This window comes from Saccopteryx bilineata, chromosome 11 (genome assembly GCF_036850765.1).
Source record: "Saccopteryx bilineata isolate mSacBil1 chromosome 11, mSacBil1_pri_phased_curated, whole genome shotgun sequence".
Taxonomy (NCBI): Eukaryota; Metazoa; Chordata; class Mammalia; order Chiroptera; family Emballonuridae; genus Saccopteryx; species Saccopteryx bilineata.
Window position 1 is genome coordinate 11,483,269 of NC_089500.1, and position 20,428 is coordinate 11,503,696.

Here is a 20,428-nt window from a genome sequence, read left to right on the forward strand (position 1 = left end):
CCCCTGTCCCCTTGCCAATTAATTGCATTGCCAACATTTAATCTCAGCTGGCTAAGATAATAGGTAGAAGAAATTTGATATTTTAACTTGTATTATTTTGGTTACTAATGAGGCTGGCTATCTTTTCACATGTTTTCAGATCATTTACATCTATTCTTATGTGAATTATCTCTTTCTTTTCTCATTTATCTATCGGGATGTTCTTCTCTCTGCTGATTTAACATCAGTCATTTGTAACCTTTATCATATGTATGATGCAGAAATGTTTGCTAGTTTTTCATTTGCCTTTTAATCTTACTGACAGGGTTCTCTAGTTTATTGTATTTTTACCGTGTATGTTTTTTTACTTTTAAGTTGTTGCGTCTGTCATTAATGTTTTTCTTTACGATTCTAGCTTCGTTGATATTTAAAAGGCCTTTCTCACCCCTAAGGCTATACAATTTTTTCCCCAATATTTTGCTGTTATAAATTTACTTGGAATTTTGTATGAGGAGGAAAGAAGGGTTATTTATTTAGCAAAGTACCTAGGCAGTTGCCCCAAGACCTTTGATGGGATAACCATCTTTCCCCAGTTTGAAATGCTATCTTTTTTATTTACAAAATCCTCAAATATATTTGAGCTCAATTCTGAACTCTGTATTCCATTTCTGGTCTCTGACCCTCTGCCAGATCCACGCTGTTTTAATTGCTGTTATTTTGCAACACAATTCTTATGTCTGGTAGTGCAGTTTTGCCGACAATCTACTTCCTTGTCAAATTCTCCTAGTTATTTAAAAAAGTTATTCCCCAAAGTAGATTTTAGAATTATTTTGTGAAGCTATACAAGAACACGTCATTGCGATGTTGGTAGGGGTTAAATTACACTGATAGATTAATTGACTCCAACATTATGGGTCTTTGCAATTTTTTTTTTTCAAATAGCAGTTGAAATAATTCAATTTGGGATTAAATAAAATTTAGCACATGTTGCGATTTGTCCTTCATAAATATATGAGAAATTGGCAAGCTCTATGTTACCTATTAAATGATCATATGGTTCTGGATGATTTATTCAGAAAACAAATATTGAGTGAGACATATGGTAGGCGCCGTGCCAGGGGCTGGCGTACAGCAGTGACGGGGCAGGACCCCCTCTGTTGCATTCCAGAGGGGAGAGGTGGCGAGGCGTGTCTTCCACCGTAAGTGTGGGTGTGGGAGGCCTGCAAAGGCTCAGACAACTCTTTCTAGAAATACTTGTTTTGAAAGGAGGAGGTGGCAGTTCGTCATGGTGGCAAAGAAGGTTTCTGCTTTGTTTTCAATACGGGAGACTGCACAGCCTATTTAACTTGCTGCAGGAAGACCATCCGCGAAGGTGAGAGTGGGTGGGAGGCACCTCACAGGCACAGTGCTGGCTTTTCCTAGAAGGAGCAAACTGACAAGAGGACGTTCGACGAAGGTGGGCCCAGATACAAGTAGATTAGTGTTTATATCACTACTACTGAAACCGAAGAGGTCCTTTTGGATGGGCAATCATTCCACTTCTAATACTCTGCCTATTATCTATTGATTCCAGAAAAAAAAAAAGTTTTAAAAATTCCACCATTAAGCTTGAGTGTCGTAACTACTTCGTTTGAAACTGAATACAGTGTTGAAACCAGTACATAAAACAATGAAACAATGTCTGGGCACACATCTGATGCTTAATGTTTACTGAATGAACACAGAAATTAGTGAATGAACTACAGTTTTATATTGCTGAGCAGAACTTCCGGACCTGCACAGGTGATGTCATTGCGCCTATAAAAATGTGCACTGATTCTTAGCACTTCTGTGTCGGTGCATAATAGTTTTTAACTCCTCCCTTTAGTGCAGCAGGAAGGACACTGGGCTTAGAAACAGGCGGCTTGAATTTAACTGTCTGCCTAACAACCTTATACTTACTTACAGCTGGGGAAGTTCTTTAACTTCTCTGGGTTTTACATTTTTATTGTAAAATGGGCTGTTGGAACAAATCAGTGGTTTTCAATTTTTTTAAACCATGAGACGTATTTTTCAAACAGAAGCTTCCCTGGAGCCCAACATGTAAAGCAGGTGATTGAGGACCCCTCAGGTGAAGTGGGGGTGAAGCGAGGGCACCCCCCACGTGGGGCAGCAGGGTCCCTCATTCTGCTCCCACTCTCCCTCGGCTTGCTGTCATGGGCTCTTGAGTGGGGCCTCTTGGAGTGAAGTTTAGAAACCTAATGAGATTATTTCTAAGGTCCTCACCAATTGTATAACTGATGACATGCTCCTTCTGCTGTGATTTTAACCATTCCGTGAAGTAAGGATTATGTAGTATGTACCACAGTGTCTATTTCATGGATGGGGAAACTGGTTCAGAGTTCTTCATCTGCTATAATCTCTGGACCAGTAAATGGAGGACCCAGGGTTGGAGCTCAGTCTTCTGTCCCTTCTCTGGGCTGTCCTTCTGTCACCGTCAAATGGTTGCCCCTAACTGGCTCCATGCTGATTCAGTGGAGTCTATGGTTACACTTCTGACACGATTTCTGCTAGAAACTATTACTGTATATACTTATAACAGTGCACATTGCCACATATGTCATAAAACCACTTCACTATGTTTTCTGAACATTGTTCTACACCTGAATTAGCTAAATTACAGAACTTTTCATGAAATTGCTAAGAAATAATGAGCTGTGGGGAACCATTATAATTTCTCCGCAGAAATCTTTAAAATGCACATCAAATGAATTGACTGAACACTTAAATCTGTTTAATTTTGAAATCAGTTTCATTTTTCAAATGATCTTCACATTGAGACAGAGAAAGCATATAGTCTTGTGGAATATGGAACATATTAAAATTTTAATCAATTTTAATCCAAATGCATATTGAGGAATTGAAAGTTAATCAAGATTAAACATTGGGTTGGAAGATGGTGGCAGTTGGTATGGCCACATCAAGTAAAGGTTGTTCAATAAAAATGAAAAACAAACAAACAAACATGAACAAATATCTGTGGTCAGGTAGCTCAGTTGGTTAAGGCCTTGTCCCCATACACCAAGGTTGTGGGTTTGATTCTTGGTTGGGACACATACAAGAATCAACCAATAAATGCATAAATAAGTGGAATAACAAGTTGATGTTTCTCTACCTCTCTCTCTAAAGATCAATAAATAAAAACAAAAACAACCAGATCAAGGCTGTTAGCTCAGATTAACTGCCGTCCTATTCCCAGCGTGCCCGTGCTGACCTCTCTCTTGGAACGTTCTTCTTGATCAGATACAAAGATGGCTCATCTTTCAAGGCCCCTTTCATCAACTGCTTCCCTGTGAGGCTCACTGAACCTCGTGTCTACTCTTCCTTCTTGGAGAAAATTAATCTTCTCCATCAGCAGGGAGCTGCCTGAGAACTTTTCACGTGGCTGTAGTGCTCTCTCTCTGGTCAGGGAGCAAGTTGTAAATCTCTGTCCTTCTTGCCAAGTGTTCATTTCTGCCAGGGCAGAGACTACCACACAGGCTAAAGGTCATTTGTATTTGGTTTTTTGTTTGTTTGTTTTTTTTCTATTATAAAAATAATGTATACTCAACAAATGAAAATTTGGAAAAATGCAGAAAAGTTAAAATGAAAGAATCGTGTCATTGATTCACTGCTCTAATGCAGTCACAGTTCAGATTCGGAAATAATTCAGTCTGACTCTTCCCAGCGGACCCGGAAATGTGGAGTTGAGTTGGGAAGACACCGTGGATGCTGGAAGGTGTGCGGCAGCTCTGTCCTAACCCTAAGAATGTGTTGCTTACCCTTTGAGCACAAACCTGGGCCATTCTTTACCTGGGTCCCCTGTCCTCGTTCCCTGCTGCTGGGGCAGGACTAACGGTCTGCGCTACAGTGAGAGAGAGCCTGGCTCCAGAGCGGCGGGGAATGCGTGCGGCTGGGGGCAGGGGGCGGCGGGAGACGCGTGTCAGCTGGGGGGCTGCAGCGATGGTCACCGCTTCGGTTTACTCCGTGAACCTCGCCAGTATGGCGGGAGCGGTTTCTCTGTGGGAGTTGAGGAGAAGTGAAGTATGGATAGAAGCACATCACTAAGCCCTGAGCCTCTTGCTGACAACAACTGAGCGAGTCTCAGACTTTCCACCTACAGGTGCCATTAGTTGAGACTGTCCCGTTTTTCTAACATTTGTTAAGAGCATGATAGTTAGGCAGGTTCTCTGTGGAGACTTTGGAAAATGCAGAAATACATTACGATGTAAATCAAAAGCGACCATACCCTTACCACATATAAGTAACTACTGTTGACCTTTTTATTTTTATGTATTTAGCTTTCAATCTTTTTCTATCAGTATATACAGTGTGTCTGTAAAGTAAGTCATGGTGCACTTTTGACCAGTCACAGGAAAGCAACAAAAGACGACAGAAATGTGAAATATGCACCAAATAAAAGGAAAACCCTCCCAGTTTCATACCTATTCAGTGCAGTTCGATGTGGGCTCATGCACAGATTTTTTAGGGCTCCTTAGGTAGCTACCCCGTATTGCCTCTACAGACTTGTCACTGACTGATGGCCTACCAGAAACGGGGTTTCTTCACCAAACTGCCTGTTTCCTTCAACTGCTTATTCCACTGAGTAATGTTATTCCTATGTGGTGGCGCTTCATTATAAAAGCGCCGATATTCACCTTGCACTTTGGTCACGGATTCTAATTTAGCGAGCCGCGGAACACACTGAACTTTCCTCTGTACCGTCCACATCTCGACTGGCATGGCCGTGGGCTGCTCTGCTGTATACATGGTGTTACATCATCATCTGCACATGCACACATGCTGCCACATCATCCTACAAAAATTGGGAGGGTTTTGCTTTTATTTGGTGCAGATTTCACATTTCTATCGTCTTTTGTTGCTTTCCTGTGACCGGTCAAAAATGCACCATGACTTTACGGACACACTGTACATACCTATTTCTGGTCATTTAAGATATAAATAGTCTCTTTTTTATTTAGCTTTAGGTATCTATATCTTGATATAGATAATTTTCAAGTTGTCAGTACTGAAGCATTTCAGAAGTTAGCTTAAAATTCTGTCATAAGGATGAACTAAAATTAACCATTCCTCTGTTGTTTACTAGTTATGCTGGTTCCAATTTCTTCAAAGCTAGATATAACATTTGAAAGGATGTCTTTTTATATACCTTATTGTATATATAAAATTGCAAAAAAATTTTAATTATTCTCAGGATAAATATATAATATAGAAATGATCTGAACAAAGTATGAAATAGCTAAGAGTCTTTATTCTTATTGATAAATTTCTGTTAGAAAAGTTAGAGACATTGCCCTTCTACATGTAATTAATTGTTCCAGTATATTTAAAAAATATTGAGTATTATATTTGAAACATTTGATTTTTTGATAAATTTAAGAATTCTAGGAAAATTGATTATTTGTGTTCATACACTTATCTACTAGTGTTTTATCTATGAATTATTAAAGTCTTTTATGTGGGGTCTTAATGTTCTTAAGCACTTATTTCTTATTTGCCAGTAATATGACATTGCCTGTTGGCTTAAGGTAAATATAGTTTATTAGATTAGGACTATTGCCCTGTATTCTTTTTTCACTAGGAGCATAAGTAGTATATTAAGATGCATTAAAGTCAAGGTTCAGAGATAAGGTCTTCATCAAATTCTACAGTGTCTCTAAGCCTTAATTTTAAATGAAGTCGTATAATGTTTCTAGTTATTTTTTAAAGGGTAAATATTAATGTGGGTCTTATAATAATCCTTCAGCTAGAACTTATCAACTTAAACAATTGATTATTTGGAATTAAGCCATAGATCCTGAAAATTCTGGAAGGGTGTAAAATCAGATATCAGTATGACTTATCTATCAGATATTTACTTGGTGCTCACAGCTGCAGTTGGAAGACATTGTCAGGCCGCCTTCCTGGCCAAGGCCTTGCTGCCCCTTTGTTTAGATTTTCTGAGTTATTGGGAGGGATTCAATGAGAAAAGATGGCACTCATGAGAGGGCATACTAACTCTTCCTTTAGTTTTCTTGGCATAAGGCTGGCATTCCTTTGCACCTTCAGAAGATATATTCCAAAGATTGAAAAACTGAAGACTACATTAACTTACTGTTAAACTTAGTGACACATTTTCTGAGTGCTTTATTATTATTAAAAAAAATCTCTAAAGTGAAGATACCTACTGGTTGCCTGAGACAATAGACTGATAAAATTTAGTAGGTAGTTTTCATCCAATCTGTATAAATATGCAAGAACTGCTGCCCCTGCTTCTCTCAATTAAGGGACTAGGAATAAAAGGTTTGTCCTATGAGGAGACACCTCAGTGACAGATTTGTGCATGGGGCAGGGAAGCCTGGTTCTGACATCTGCCAGCCTTACACACTGCAAAGCTGGGATCACTTAAAACATCAGAATGGCGTCAAGGGCTTCCCTACTGGGCACTCCCACTCGGCTGAGCCCTTCCGGCCCATGGTCCTGCTCTGGCATCCTTTCCAAGAGCTAGCCTTTCTCCCTGGCTCTCTTTTCAATTCTGAAGGCATGGGGGAGAAAAGACATCCTTTCAGCTACTAAAATAACATCTACTTAAAAATTCTGAATCTAGATGCAGTGTCTCATTTTCCTGTTACTCTCCCTGGAATTCCAGATACATTATTTCAGATACCTGAACTTTTCCACCAGAAGCACCAGACCTTTGTAAAGAATGTAATATTTTTGATTGAACTAATTCTCAAAGGTATTGCCACTTCTCTTTAAAAATAGAGGCTACCACTTATGATCTTGGATGATTCAGTCTTTCCACTCAGCATTGCTGATGACACGGTGACGTAAGAAGGACAGCGAGCGCTTCTGTGGTCACTCACTGCAGGCCGAGAACCGTGTAAGTGCCTGTTTACCCCGCATGTACCCACATGTATCTATGACAGACACAGGGATAGTGTCTGTTTTACAGAGAGGTTGAGAAACTTGTCCAAGACGATGAGCCCGCTCGCAGAGAGCGAGGGTCTAGGCTAGTGCAGCAGGGTTGTGCTCTTTGCGCCTCTCGGGGCAGGTCTCCCTGACTCATCACGACTCTCTGCCCAGCTCCTGTGCCTTTTGAGATCTTCCATCAGAAAGAAACATTTCCTGAAGCTTCCCGGCTGTTACCTCCCATTTTCTCCATCTTCGCTCTTCCTGCCTGTCAGTTTGCGGCTGTTTGTTGGACTTGGGTTTGGGAGATCAAAATGAAAAAGCTTTTTGGAGTTGTGTATTGCCACCGAGTACGAACCTCTCTTATGGGAAAAGTATATGATCATGGTATGTGAATCTGTGGACTTTAAAAAATTAACTTTATTGGGGTGACATTGGCTAATGTAGTTACCTGGGTTTCAGGTGTACAACTCTATGACACACCATCTGGGTGCCGTGCTGTATTTACCACCAAAGTGAAATCACTTCCTATCGCCATATATTGGACCCCTTTACCCTTTACCCACTTCCCTCCATCCTGTTCCCCTCTGGGAATCACCAAACTGCTGTCCATGTGAGGTAGTTGCTGTTTGTCTGTCTGGTTTGTACAATTGTTTCAGTTTAATGTGGCACAAACATACAATGGAATCTGTGGATTTTTCAAAAAACCTCTGCAATAAATAGCCTTGATTTTGAATAAGGAAGAAAATCCAGTATTTCCTCATTGCCTTGTAACAAGAGCAACAATAATAGCAGTTTTGGGGTTGAGAATCTACTGTCATTCTGGACCGGACACTTAGCCTCTGTGACCTTATTTAAAGCCCTTACCAGCTCTCAAATTGGGGACTGTACTCCCCAAGTTAACAGAGGAGAGCACAGGGGCTCTGAGAGGTTAAGGCAGTGGTTCTCAAAGTGTGCGCCAGGGAGCACTGGTACGCCCTAGAAGATTTCCAGGTGTGCCCTATGGTATTCCAGAGAAATATGTGCCTGTTGGGGACCAAAACACCAACAGGGTTTTTGGAGTTTAAATTTTGGGGGGACAGAGGGGTGGGGAATTGGCTATAAACTGACAGTCTGCCCAACCCCCCACTTCACTTGCCTGATTAGGTTGCAAAAGGCTGTTAAGCTGTGGTACTGGATTGTTTATACTACCCACCATGTTTCCCAGAAAGACTGGAGGCAAGTTTCTTCTATCCTTTATTTGGTGTCAAGTTAAGATGCTATGTATGGTGGGGGTTTTGGATTGATGATTAAACATAAGAAATTGTCTCTTGAAGCCTTTTGGATTTCTATAAAAGAATATGTGGCAGTATCTAAAAAAGCTTTGGACATTTTACTCAATTTTCAACATCCTATTTATATGAATTAGGATTTTCTACCCTCAACACAATTAAGAGTAAAAAGAGAGGAATTCTTCAATGTATTGACGAGGAAATGAGAGTTTGTCTTTCAAATATATGCCCAAACTTTGAAGAAATCGCTAGGACACATCAGGCTCATGTTTCTCATAAACACAAGAATGAAAAAACTTAACACATTTGTGCTGGGACCTGCCGAATTTACTAAATCTTACTAAGAATGTATCTATTTATATAAAAAGATAACATTTTTGTTGTTTTTAAATTTTTTAACTCTTTTTTATGAATTCTAAAAGGCATAACTCAAATAATATAACATAAAAATGTTTTTAAATATCAGAATAAATTTAATTTGGTCATATTTATTTTGTTTACCATAAAAGCATGCTTGGACTTTATTTTTTTCTTTAATATCTGACATAATTATTATAACATTTCTCAAAAATTTGTATACAGTGCATCTACAATTATTTGTAGGATTTTAAATGCGCCCCAACTTCAAAAAGTTTGGGAACTACTGGGTTAAGGGATGTGACCATTCTCCATTTAGCATGTAAGCTGGAACTTGGGGCCAGGAATTCCTGACTCCAAAGCCCTCTTCTCATTCTCCCCTTTGGCCCTAGTTATTACTCTGTATTCTTTTTTTTTTCTGCTCAGACTGCGTTCTCTCCCTCTTACTCTCTCAAAGGAAGAGAAGAACGATCATCAATGGCAACAGGCAGTTGCACAAGCAACACCGAGAGCTGGCTTCACGCTCAGGAGAGAACACTGCAACTCCTCCTCGTGGCTTCGGGTACTCTACACGATCAGAGAAACTTCTCCAGTAACAAACTATAGAAATGATCCCTGAAAGTATAGTCTTTTACTCTGTATTCTTCAGCAAACATAACTTTCTTTTTAAGTAATGTTGCTTATTGTTAGTTTAATTACTGCAGTGTACTTAGAAGTGTGGACTTAGGGAACAAAATGGTCTGAGGCTTTGCATTAGGAGCAGTTTAAGACATTTTTGGAAGGCTGTTTTTTTAACATTGTTCCATGATCTTTGTCACTCTAAGAGCAATGAGATGATGGATTGAAGATAGATGTGTCTGAAGTCCAAAAGCCCAACCAGGCGTTGCTGCGGTGGGGCATAAGACATTGATTAGGGCAGGGAAACGGCAGAGGTGAGCAAGAGACGAGCCAACAGGTGTCCCGGGTGTGGAGTGGACAGAAGTTATGACCGTAGTGGGAGATGGTGGCGGAAGAAGGGTCAAGAATGGCTTTGAAGTTTCCGGTTTGAATTGGGAAAGTGGTATTATGCTCTGAGAGGTGGAACACAGAAGATGGAAGGGCTTTTGAGGCGGAGGGGAGTTTCATTTCAGACATTTGGATGTGATAAACTGTAGGCCATCCATCCAGGAAGAAAGGCGCAGCAGATGCCTAAAAATGAGGAGGGTTCGTGACCTGGTTATATTTACGTTAACAGAGGTTCACAGGTCCCCGGTGAGCAACTCGAATGATATCTTTGGAGGTGGAGTGCCACATGTATCAAACATTTTCTGGACTGGCTTGCCGACCTCTGAGCTTCCCTTTGCCAGTATCGCAGTCACTCAGATTTGCCTCTAGAGAAGTCCTCTTTCCTAGTCTTAGCCGAGCTCTTAGCGTGGGACTAGTCCCCTCCCTCCTCCATAAATAAGCCCTGAGGGCTTAAGATCATGATCACATTCATCTTCTGACTCCTCAGAATCGATTTTTATCAGTTAGGGTGCTTTAGGCCGCAAGTAATAGAATATCTGATTAAAAGTGTTATAAAAAACAGGAGGTAACCCTGGCCTGTGGTGACACAGTGGATGGAGCGTTGTGTTGACCTGGAATGCAGAGGTCGCCAGTTTGAAACCATGGGCATGCCTGGCCAAGGCACATACAACACGCAAGCAATGAACAACTAAAGTGAAGCAGCTATGAGTTGATAGTTCTTGCCACACTCCACCCCCCACTAAAAAATAAATAAAAAGTAAAATCTTAAAATAAAAGAAAAGCAAACAAAGGAGGTTAGTTATCTTTCCCCAACAAGATTTCTGGAAGAAAACAGCTCCAAGATTTCTTCCATGGCTCAGTGAAGTCAGTTCCTGAGTCAGCCTTTCTAAGACTCCCATGTTTACACGAGTAAGAGGATTGCCACAGTTTCAGATCTCATGTCTTTATGTGACAACATCCAGAGTAGGGGGTAGAGATGGCAACTTGAATTTCTCTTTATTAAAGAGGACAATATTCCCCACAGGCCTCTCGGAGACTTCTGCAAAGGCCCTATTGACTGGCATTGCCTGTGTCCTAAGCCAGTCCCTGGAAAACACTGCAGCATTAGCACAGTGACTTACTTCAGTTATGGTTCATTTTTTAGACTCAGGAACTGGCCCGCTTCCCTGAGCCCATTGCTGCTCCGCACTCGCACCAAACTAAGATTCTGTTACCAAGGAGGAAGGGGGTAACAGTTACTGGATGGGCAGCAGGGAAAGTCTTTTGTACGGGGCATAGGACAGGAAGGCATAAGCTGAGCTTTGCAGGAGCATCCTGCTTGTGACTCACCTCCCTGCTCTTCTAAGGTTCTGCAAACATTCTCTTTTTATTGACCACAGGACAGGTGGCCCTGATTTCTTAAACTGCTACAGCCAGTGTTGCTGCTCAGCGGGGTGCGTGCCTGAGGATGGGGACGGCCCAGGGACAGGGCACAGTTGTGTGAATTACAGTGAAACACAGCAGAAGCCTGGATTATATGGTGGACTCCTGGATCCCACCATACCTAAAGCCAGCACACCTCTGGACATCCAGTTATAAGAGAAAAGCCGTACTCTATTTTTGCTTAACCCACGATAGGCTAGATTTTCTGCTGCATGCAGTAGAATTTTTATAGCAAGAGGGTTGGGAATTTGGGTAACAAGGCCTTCCTGCTCCTTTCTATCTTAATGAGGGATGCCTAACCTTATTTTCAGTTAAATAGCATTGAGCATGATTGGTGAATTTCTGATATGCTTTTTATCTTTGTAGCAAGGTAATTTTACTTACTCTAGACAACTGGAGTGATAAGACAGCAATATTGCTCTAGCGACACATAACTTTGAAGTTCTGTAAGAAATATAAATAAATAGACCCTCTTCAAATCCTCTCTGTTTATGAGTAGAACAACGCTATTTTTCACATTCTTCTCTGTTCCAAGGATTCTTCTAGACGGCATTTAGAGTAAGATGCCCTATCAGAGATTAAATAAGGCATTCACAGCTCCTACTTTTAAATCCAGGATCTGCTCTGGTTAAACCTACAACATAATGCTTCACTTATGAACAGAAATGTCACTGTGTCTCTTAACCTCTTATTTTGGCTCCAAGTCCTCTCTGAGTGACTGGTAACTCAGTGACATTTTATTTTCTTCTGTCTTTCAGGAGTAATTTCATTTCAGATAAACAAACAGGTGAGCAAGAAGTGTTTGAAGCCTGCTTCTTCCAAATGAGCAATGCCCCTGTCTTCAGGGCCTGTCAGCTTTATGTCCTTAGATGAACAATAATTACATTACTATCTTTAAGGGCTGATTAGCATTTTATAGTAAACACATTGTTCATCACACTAAGGGGAGGGACGGCTGTACTCTTTCTGCAGCATAATTGCTTTTCAAAATCAGACCTCGTTCATCTTATTGCAGCAAGACGTGCTACCCACTGACCAAGAAAGACTTCTGTGCCGATTCTTGCTGAGCTCGGGTCTTGTTGCCTCTGACAAAAAAAAAAAAACTGCAGAGATTCAAACAGTGAAATATGGAATAACTTTAGTTGCTGCGTGTGTGAACCAAACACAAGCAACTAGCACCTTGTCACCCACTCCTCAGATACCCCACTTTTCCCAACACGTTCCCTACTTTGTTTTGCTAAGGTAGGTATGACATATGTTCAGTGAGAAATGCTCCCCACTTCTCAGTCCCCAATCCCAGTGCAGTGCAGGAAATTGCCATGGTTACGTCTTTATCGCACCAAGTCCTGGAAATACACTCTGATTTCACTTTAGATTTTGCAAGTTCAAAGTGGACTGTGGATAAATCCAAGAAGACTTTTCATCAGGATATTGACCCTCCTCCCCTTGGGCCCCCTTTGGGGGGTCTTCTCTGCCTGCAGCCACGGCCAGTACTTCCCTGAACTCAGTTGCAGCTGCTCCAAATCGACAATCTTGTCAGAACAAATGATCTAAAATAAACATCCACTTGTCCGCCTGCATTACTAATCCTTACAAGGATGCTTTGCCCGTCTGAGCTGTGTGCCGACAGTCCTTAGAAGCACTTTGCTCATTGCTCGAGTCCAGCGGCAGATGGAGGGCAGATATGAGGCTTAGAGTCTGACTGGGAATGGCTCATGACAGAAAATCCAAATGAAATCATCAAAGGCACACCTGCCTGCTTTCTCCCCCTCCACAGCCTCCTTCTTCTCGGTGATAATCCTTATCTTGTTTAAGCAAAACACCTGGTTTGTCTCCAGATCACAGGAGAGTCCTCCCAACAATCACCACTTTCTGTACAAAGACACTAGAAGAGGGAGAAAAATAAATCTCAAGCCCATTCTCTGGGCTAGGCTTCCGCTCTGATATTTTCTTAGCTACTTAATGCACACTAAAACTTTGATATCCTTGGGGGAGTCATACTGGGAACTATCTTACCGACTGAAACCATCAGTTAATAACAGATATTCTATCATTTTGTTCCTAAAGCATATTTTGTAGGTCTTTCCTTACTCTTAATAAGAAATCTATCAGTTATTAGTAGTCATTCTAGCTCTTTGGTCCTAAAGAATATTTCATAGGTCTTTCTTTACTCTCATTAGGCTTTACTGTGAGCCTAAATATTATAAAGAGAAGAGCTTCTAAATTTGTATATTGTTTATCTTAAAGCTGGGAAACGTATGCAGTACTTTGATGGGGTTTTTCTATTAATGTTTTAAGGCTTGTTGTCCTTGATAAAGTCATGAAAATTTTGACATTCCAGTTTCCAAGGAGCCTTGACAACAATTTTAAGGGAGCATAATGATGCTTCAAGTCTGCTAACATTATATGTGCCCAGCACCAATTAGGTGGAAATGGCGTGTAGGCTTATCCGATCAATTATAATAGCCAGTTGGAATAAAAGAAATTCACTCTTGTGCCATAATAATCTAAACTGATTGTCTGTGACATTGTTTGAGTCATTATCATTTTTATGCATAATTTCAAGAGACACAAATAGGCCTAAAAGCCTGCAAATTATTTTATAATGGAAAGATCCTAATTGCGGATGTTATTCTTAAATTTTAATTCTATGTCAGTATTTATATAGCATCTCTGAAAGTCTTTAATACTATGGGAAAACTACTGAGAGGCGAAGAAAAGGCTACCATCCAAATTTATCACAAAATCTTCTTAAAGGGCTTCACGTTCTCTCTCTGACTGCCTATTTGCAGTATATATTCTATTCCTGCTAAGTAGTCCTGAGTGTCTCATATTAATTCTGCTTGAAGTGTGGTTGTTTCCTTAAAATATATTCCAAGTCACAACTAACTAAGATGAGATGCCAAATGCCAGTTCTTTAGAAATTAAAAAACAAACAAACAACCTAATGTTTTTCTCATCTACCTGATATTTTTGTCATAACTTGATCTAATGAACAACTTTTTCTACAGAGAATAAGGGTGATCATCAGCTATGATGGTTAATTTGATGAAATTGACTGGACAACAAGGTGCCCAATACTGGTGTGAAGATTATTCTGAGTGTGTCTGTGCGGGTGTTTGTAGATGAGATTAACGTCTGAATCAGTAGACTAGCTAAAGCTGATGGTTTTTCCCAGTGTGCGCTGGCATCGAATCTGTGGAGGGCTGAATAGAACAAAAGGACTGGGTTAGGGGCATCTGCTCTCTCTGCCAAACTGTCTTCAAGCTGGAGTATCGGTCCTCTCCTGCCTTTAGACCAGAACTCAGACTGGAACTTACACCATTGGCTGTTTGGATCTCCAGTTTGCCAGCTAAAGCTTTTAGGACTTCTCAGTCTCCATGATTGTGTTAGACAATTTCTCTCTCTCCTGTTGGTTTTCTTTCTCTACAGAACCCTGACTACTACATCATCTAACTGAAGTCAATACAATTTTGAAAATGAAGTTATTTCGTAACCCTAATGTGTAAAATTTAATTTTGAATGCTCATAAAAATATTTAATCTGATTCTTATAGAATACATCAATTGCCAGCAATCTATATACTATGGTCTTTTCTGACCTAAATAGGGTTGTAGTAACCCTGGAGGATCTCCAAGGAAGGTGGGCATCAAAGGAATTAATGCCTAGATTCGTGCATAGACATCCTTAATTGGTACAAGTTGGCATACTCTACAGATATCTCTTGTTTGGGTAGACCCTTCCTTAAAGTAAGACCTCACATTTCCGAATGTGAGCTAAGTAACCCGCTATTCATTGGGACTTGGACTCAATCTAATTAAAATATAGTAAGTGTCCTAATATATGCAGATCTCTGGGGTGAAGTGTAACATAGATCCAATACATAATTTCTTCCCTTAAGATTTAGACCCACAATGTCAAAACAGATAAAGGGCAGTACTGGGGAACCCATGACAGAGTGCTCAGGTAAGCACCTGCTGATTATCTCTCAGTGTTGTTCTTCCTTAGGGTCATTGAAAAAGACTATCTGGGGCATTACTGCCCTGTTAGAGACTGCATTTCCCATACTTCTTTGCGGCTAGATATAGCAATGAGACTCAGTTCTCTTCAGTGAAATATAATGGGTGTTCCAAATACCACTTTTCCAAATTACTGTATAGAAGGAATTTACTTGCTCCAGACTTCCTCTTACCACTTCCCCTGGAAAAGGGAAAAGTGATATGGGGGTAAAATCAACTTTGACTATATAAATTCTAAGGTTTCCAAGATGGAAGAGACTCATGTCCCTGAATGACCTCATGAAGCAGAACTGACTCACCTTATAATTGTTAGGAAAGAGAAATAAACTACAAGTCTGTACTTTGTTGTTGTTATATCAGCTTAGTCTTTCCCTGGCCTGACTAATATATTAGCTATCCTTAAATCCCTAGGTTAACCCTGTCATTCAGCTCTAATCCCTCCCATTCATACATAGCAAACTCTGTGTCTGCTTGCACACCTCTTTCCTAACCATTACCATACCTCTCTAATTGCTGATCTTTGGGGGGCTGTTCCACCATGAAATACCTCACATGTTATTTACAGAACCTTGTGAATAAGTTAAAGCTACACCTCCAAGGAGATATTTGAGATATGTATATATGATAAACTTACTTTACTCATAGAAAAACCTTCTACAGAGTATCTGTTCTTATCAGTAAAGTTCGAGCTTTGAGGTTTTTAGCATATTTATTTTCTCTTCTTATTCTCATTATCATTCTCTTTCTCTCTTTGTCTGGCTCTTTCTTTCTCTCTCTCACACATTGTATGTGTTTTAATAATAGTAAATTAGAACAGATAATCACAAATCTAACAAGAAGCACTTTGTTGTTGTTGTTAAGGAAGAATGAAGTTGGAAAACTTCTGTTTTCAAGAGAATCAATACCTAGAAGCTTTTCATTTGTGTTTCATAATTAATGCTACAAATTTTTCTCTGGACAATACCAACAATACTACTAGTAGTTTGAGGAAAAGTGACTTTCTGATGACAAAATAATAAACAGATGAGGATGTTTTATATCCTAATATAAACCCAAACCCAGAAAAGTGTATATGTAAAAATTCAGCATAGCTAGATAGCCACAATTCTTTTTCTTTAAAATAGAATTGATTGGTTTATAAAATGCCATCTTGAGAGAGCTGAGTTGTGCTGCCTTGAGTCTTTTATAATTTCATAGGAAAATCAGGACAAAGGACAAATTGCTGTGTATAGATCTGTGCATTCCTTTGATGTGTGAACCAGATCTGCTGGAACAGTCTTGGAGGTGAGCTGATTTCGCACCTCACGATTGGCCCACAGAGAATCTCGGTGGCCCCGCTCTATTTTAAGGATGGAGGACACATGTCATTGTGCTGTTATAAAGGCTTCTTATCAAAATATTTGCAGGCTCAAACTGCATGCCAGAACTTCATTAAATTAAGAAACATAGTCTATCAATGTATGATGCTTGGCATTAGGTCAAGAACTGAAATATGTTTATGTGTGTTTTATGGCTCCCTATATAATTAAGTGAGTCATATTTTCAGAAGATACTTTTATTAAGTCAACAGGTAATTCCTTCCTGCTTATTCTGGGTCTGATTTGAGGCCAAGATTGCTTTCCTGTTGAATAGAGAGTTTACAGAGTTTTAAAGGAAGTATTTATTGGTTTGACCAACTTATTTATTACTTGCTTGCTACATACTTATAAATATTTGTTAATAAATTATACAGTACTTATCTTATACTATAGGTTTAGTAATTCTCAGATAATCTAATATTTTTGTTGTCTTTTCAAAGGTCCACATTAAAATAATCTAAGTATTGCTAAAGATGTCTAAACTCTTTTCAAAGGTCCACATTAAAATAATCTAAGTATTGCTAAAGATGTCTAAAGTAAGTGAAAAAAACTGATAAATAATACAATAAAATGTACCCAGAGTGGGTAGACCAGGAAAGTACACCCTCTGCAAAATGCATAAGGCCCACGTTTTTCCGTTGTCCTTGCTCTGTGTAGACGGGTCCCTAATGACTTCAATCTGAAACTGAGAAGACGTAATTACACCTTTAATGGAGAACTAGAAGCCAAAGTGTTCAAGTCTACAAGAATCTACAAACCCTAAAAGTATTTGGAAATGATTTAAACAGAAATTTTTTTGTAGGTTTAAAAAAGGGTAGGGACTGACCAGGCGGTGGCGCAGTGGATAAAATGTTGGACTGGGATACAGAGGACCCAGGTTTGAAATCCCGAGGTCGCCAGCTTGAGCACAGGCTCATATGATTTGAGCAAGGGTCACCAGCTTGAGCCCAAGGTCGCTGGCTTGAGCAAAGGGTCACTCAGTCTGCTATACCCCCAGTCAAGGCACATATAAGAAAGCAATCAATGAACAACTAAGGTGCCACAATGAAGAATTGATGCTTGTCATCTCTCTCCCTTCCATTCAATCTGTCCCTATCTGTCCCTCTCTCTGTCTCTGTCACAAAAAATAAAATAAAATAGGGTAGGGACACAATTCTGTAATCTGTCATTTGTATATTGTATTGTGTTCATTACCCCAAGAAACCTATAACCAATGTCCCTCTAATAAACAATAAAAAAATTAAAAAAAAAAAGATAAAAAAGTGGGTAAATTTGTGTAAAATGCTAATTGATCTCTTTTTAGTATTTTTTTTTTATCAAATGAGAGGGAGGGAGGTGGGGAAGACTGGCTCCCACCTGCACCCCAACTAGGATCCACCAGGCAACCCTCATTTGGGACTGATGCTCCATTGCTCGGCAACCAAGCTATTTTAGTGCCTGAGGTGAGGCCATGGAACCATATTCAGTGCCCGGGGTCAACTTGGTCATTCCAGCCATGGCTGTGTGTGTGTGGGGGGGTGGTTTGGAGAAGCAGACACACAATTCCCTGTGTGTCCTGACCGGGAATTGAACCCGGGACTTCCACATGCCAGGTCGAGGCTCTACTGCTGAGCTAACTGGCTAGGGCCTTGTTTTAGTATTTTGAAAAACAAACACAAGCAGAATATGAAAATTCTTCTTTCCTACAGGAGTTTGTTTTGTGAAATACTAATATATGCTAACGTGCTTCTATATACCTTTTAAAATAGAATAATTATAATTACAGTTTCTTTTTAAAGGACTAGACCTCAGGTTTTATGGTTTTCTCAGTTGAAAATATGACCTTTTAAAGTCACAGGAATTTCCTCACATTCGGAACAGACTGTCTTTTTGTTCTTCGGGGGGGATTAGTAATGCAGAATAACGCAAATACCTAACCTTTACTCTCAGGATGTGTCGACAGTAAGGCAATTCAATAAAGAAGCCTCACACTGAAGTATTGAGTTGGGTTAAATAAAGGAGATTCACTCTATGACTTATGACTCATGTATTACCCCTCCATACATACAAACTCTATTTTTTTTTTACAAGGACAGAGAGGGATAGATATGGAGGGACAGGCAGGAACAGAGAGAGATGAGAAGCATCAATCATCAGTTTTTCGTTGCGACACTTTAGTTGTTCATTGATTGCTTTCTCATATGTGCCTTGATCGTGGGCCTTCAGCAGACTGAGTAACCCCTTGCTAGAACCTGCGACCTTGGGTCCAAGCTGGTGAGCTTTTGCTCAAACCAGATGAGCCCATACTCAAGCTAGCGACCTTGAGGTCCCGAACCTGGGTCCTCTGCATCCCAGTCCAAAGCTCAATCCACTGCACCACCGCCTGGTCAGGCCAAACTCTAAATTTAAATACAGATGCTCTCAGCTTGAAAATTATGATTTGCTCTGTGTATGATTATAAGTTAAGACAGGGCTTGGAGAGAAGAGCACACCTGATTTTCTAGTCACTTCATGTTAGAGAAAAGATTGTGGCACAGAGAAGAAGACCACTGAGACGCTGGGTAAGCTGCACTGACAGACTTGTTTCTGGGCCAGGGCAACCCATCTATCCCTAGTCTTTGAGGACACGGTTTCCCCTGAGGAGAACAAATGTCTGGAGAGAAGGTGAATCTTCCCCCACATGGAGTAAAACATGGGAAGCAGTCTTGGATTGAGAAGAGCAACTTTCTCTACATCTGACAGGGGCTAAATTGGTCCTAGATACCTAAGGCGAAAAGGTCAGTAGTGATATCCTAGAAATGGAAGGTTCTGGTTCCAGCAATCTTGAGCTTTAAAAGAAGCCATATGAATAGCAGTTGTCTCTCATGTTTTGTGTTGTGCTTCTGCCCATCATATCTAAGCCTTTATGCAGTCTTAGACTCAGACTCTTGGAATCAGAGTCTGTCCTACGCTTTGGAAAGAGCAGCCAGGAGAAGAGCATTCAATAGCTTAGTTATGGCTGCAGCGGCAGCCATGGACAGCATGTACATGCATGCATGAAAGACACAGACAAGAAGGATTGAGATGAGAATCATCAGCTCATGATGGTTTCAGCACTTTAGTTGTTCATTGATTGCTTACTCATATGTACCTTGACTGAGGGGATCAAGAAGAGTTAGTGACCCCTTGCTCAAGCAGGCAACCTTTGGGCTCAAGCCAGGGACCATGGAGTCATGCCTGTGATCCCATGCTAAGCCAGTGACCCCACGCTCAAGCTGGAGATTTCAGGGTTTCAAACCTGGGTCCTCAGTGACTCAGGATGATGCTCTATCATAGGGATTGGAAACCTTTTTGGCTGAGAGAGCCATGAATGCCACATATTTTAAAATGTAATTCCGTGAGACCCATACAATATGTTTAACACTAAATACAAGTAAATGTGTGCATTTTATGTAAGACCAATACTTTTAAAATACAATAAGTCTCTGAATTCTTTTTAATAATGTTGTTATGGTGTTACTAACCAATGATGAATAAAGTACTTCTTACCATTAATGCTACTTCTGGTGCTGCATGGCTTTGTAGTCTGGTTGATATGTAGTGAGGTTAAGCTTCATGCAGGCATTGAGACTTCCATCTGTTAAACGTGATCATAGCTTGGTCTTAATGTTCTTTAGATGTGAGAAAGACTGCTCACATGCATACGTAGAGCCAAACATTGTTGGTATAGCAATACTCACATGCTGCAGTGTGTGGTATGTGATGGGAAGTGCGTTCCAAGTTTTGATAATCAGCTGGTCCATGGGTTGGAGTTTTTCCATTTCTCCCACTTGTGTTTGCTTGCCAACTCTGCTTGCTGTTGTGCAAGTCTTTCCGAATCTTCATTCAGTGACTTAAACTTATTCACCCACATGTCTGAGGCCTTCAGGTCAGCATCTTGTAGCTCAAAATCTCTGATGGAGACACTGGGGATATAACTCAGGTCGGTGCTGTCCACTGCACAATTGTGTGGATGGGTGATGAACTTAAAAAGATGAGTGTGCTCATAAAATTTTCCAAAGCACTCTTTGATTGACTGCAGGAGATTAGATGTGAAGCCTGCTAGCTGCTGGAGATCAAGATGTTGAGC

At 40.3% G+C, this 20,428-nt stretch overlaps 1 protein-coding gene and 1 non-coding gene across 2 annotated transcripts in view; both read right to left on the bottom strand.

Moving 5' to 3' along the window:
* The window catches only part of CDH20 (cadherin 20), a 194,733-nt gene that overhangs the window by 128,483 nt on the left and 45,822 nt on the right, over nucleotides 1-20,428 (bottom strand). The window lies entirely within an intron of this gene.
* LOC136315763 (small nucleolar RNA U3) lies at nucleotides 8,955-9,168 on the bottom strand. Its single transcript, XR_010727563.1, has one exon. It is a non-coding gene; the product is annotated as a small nucleolar RNA U3 (small nucleolar RNA).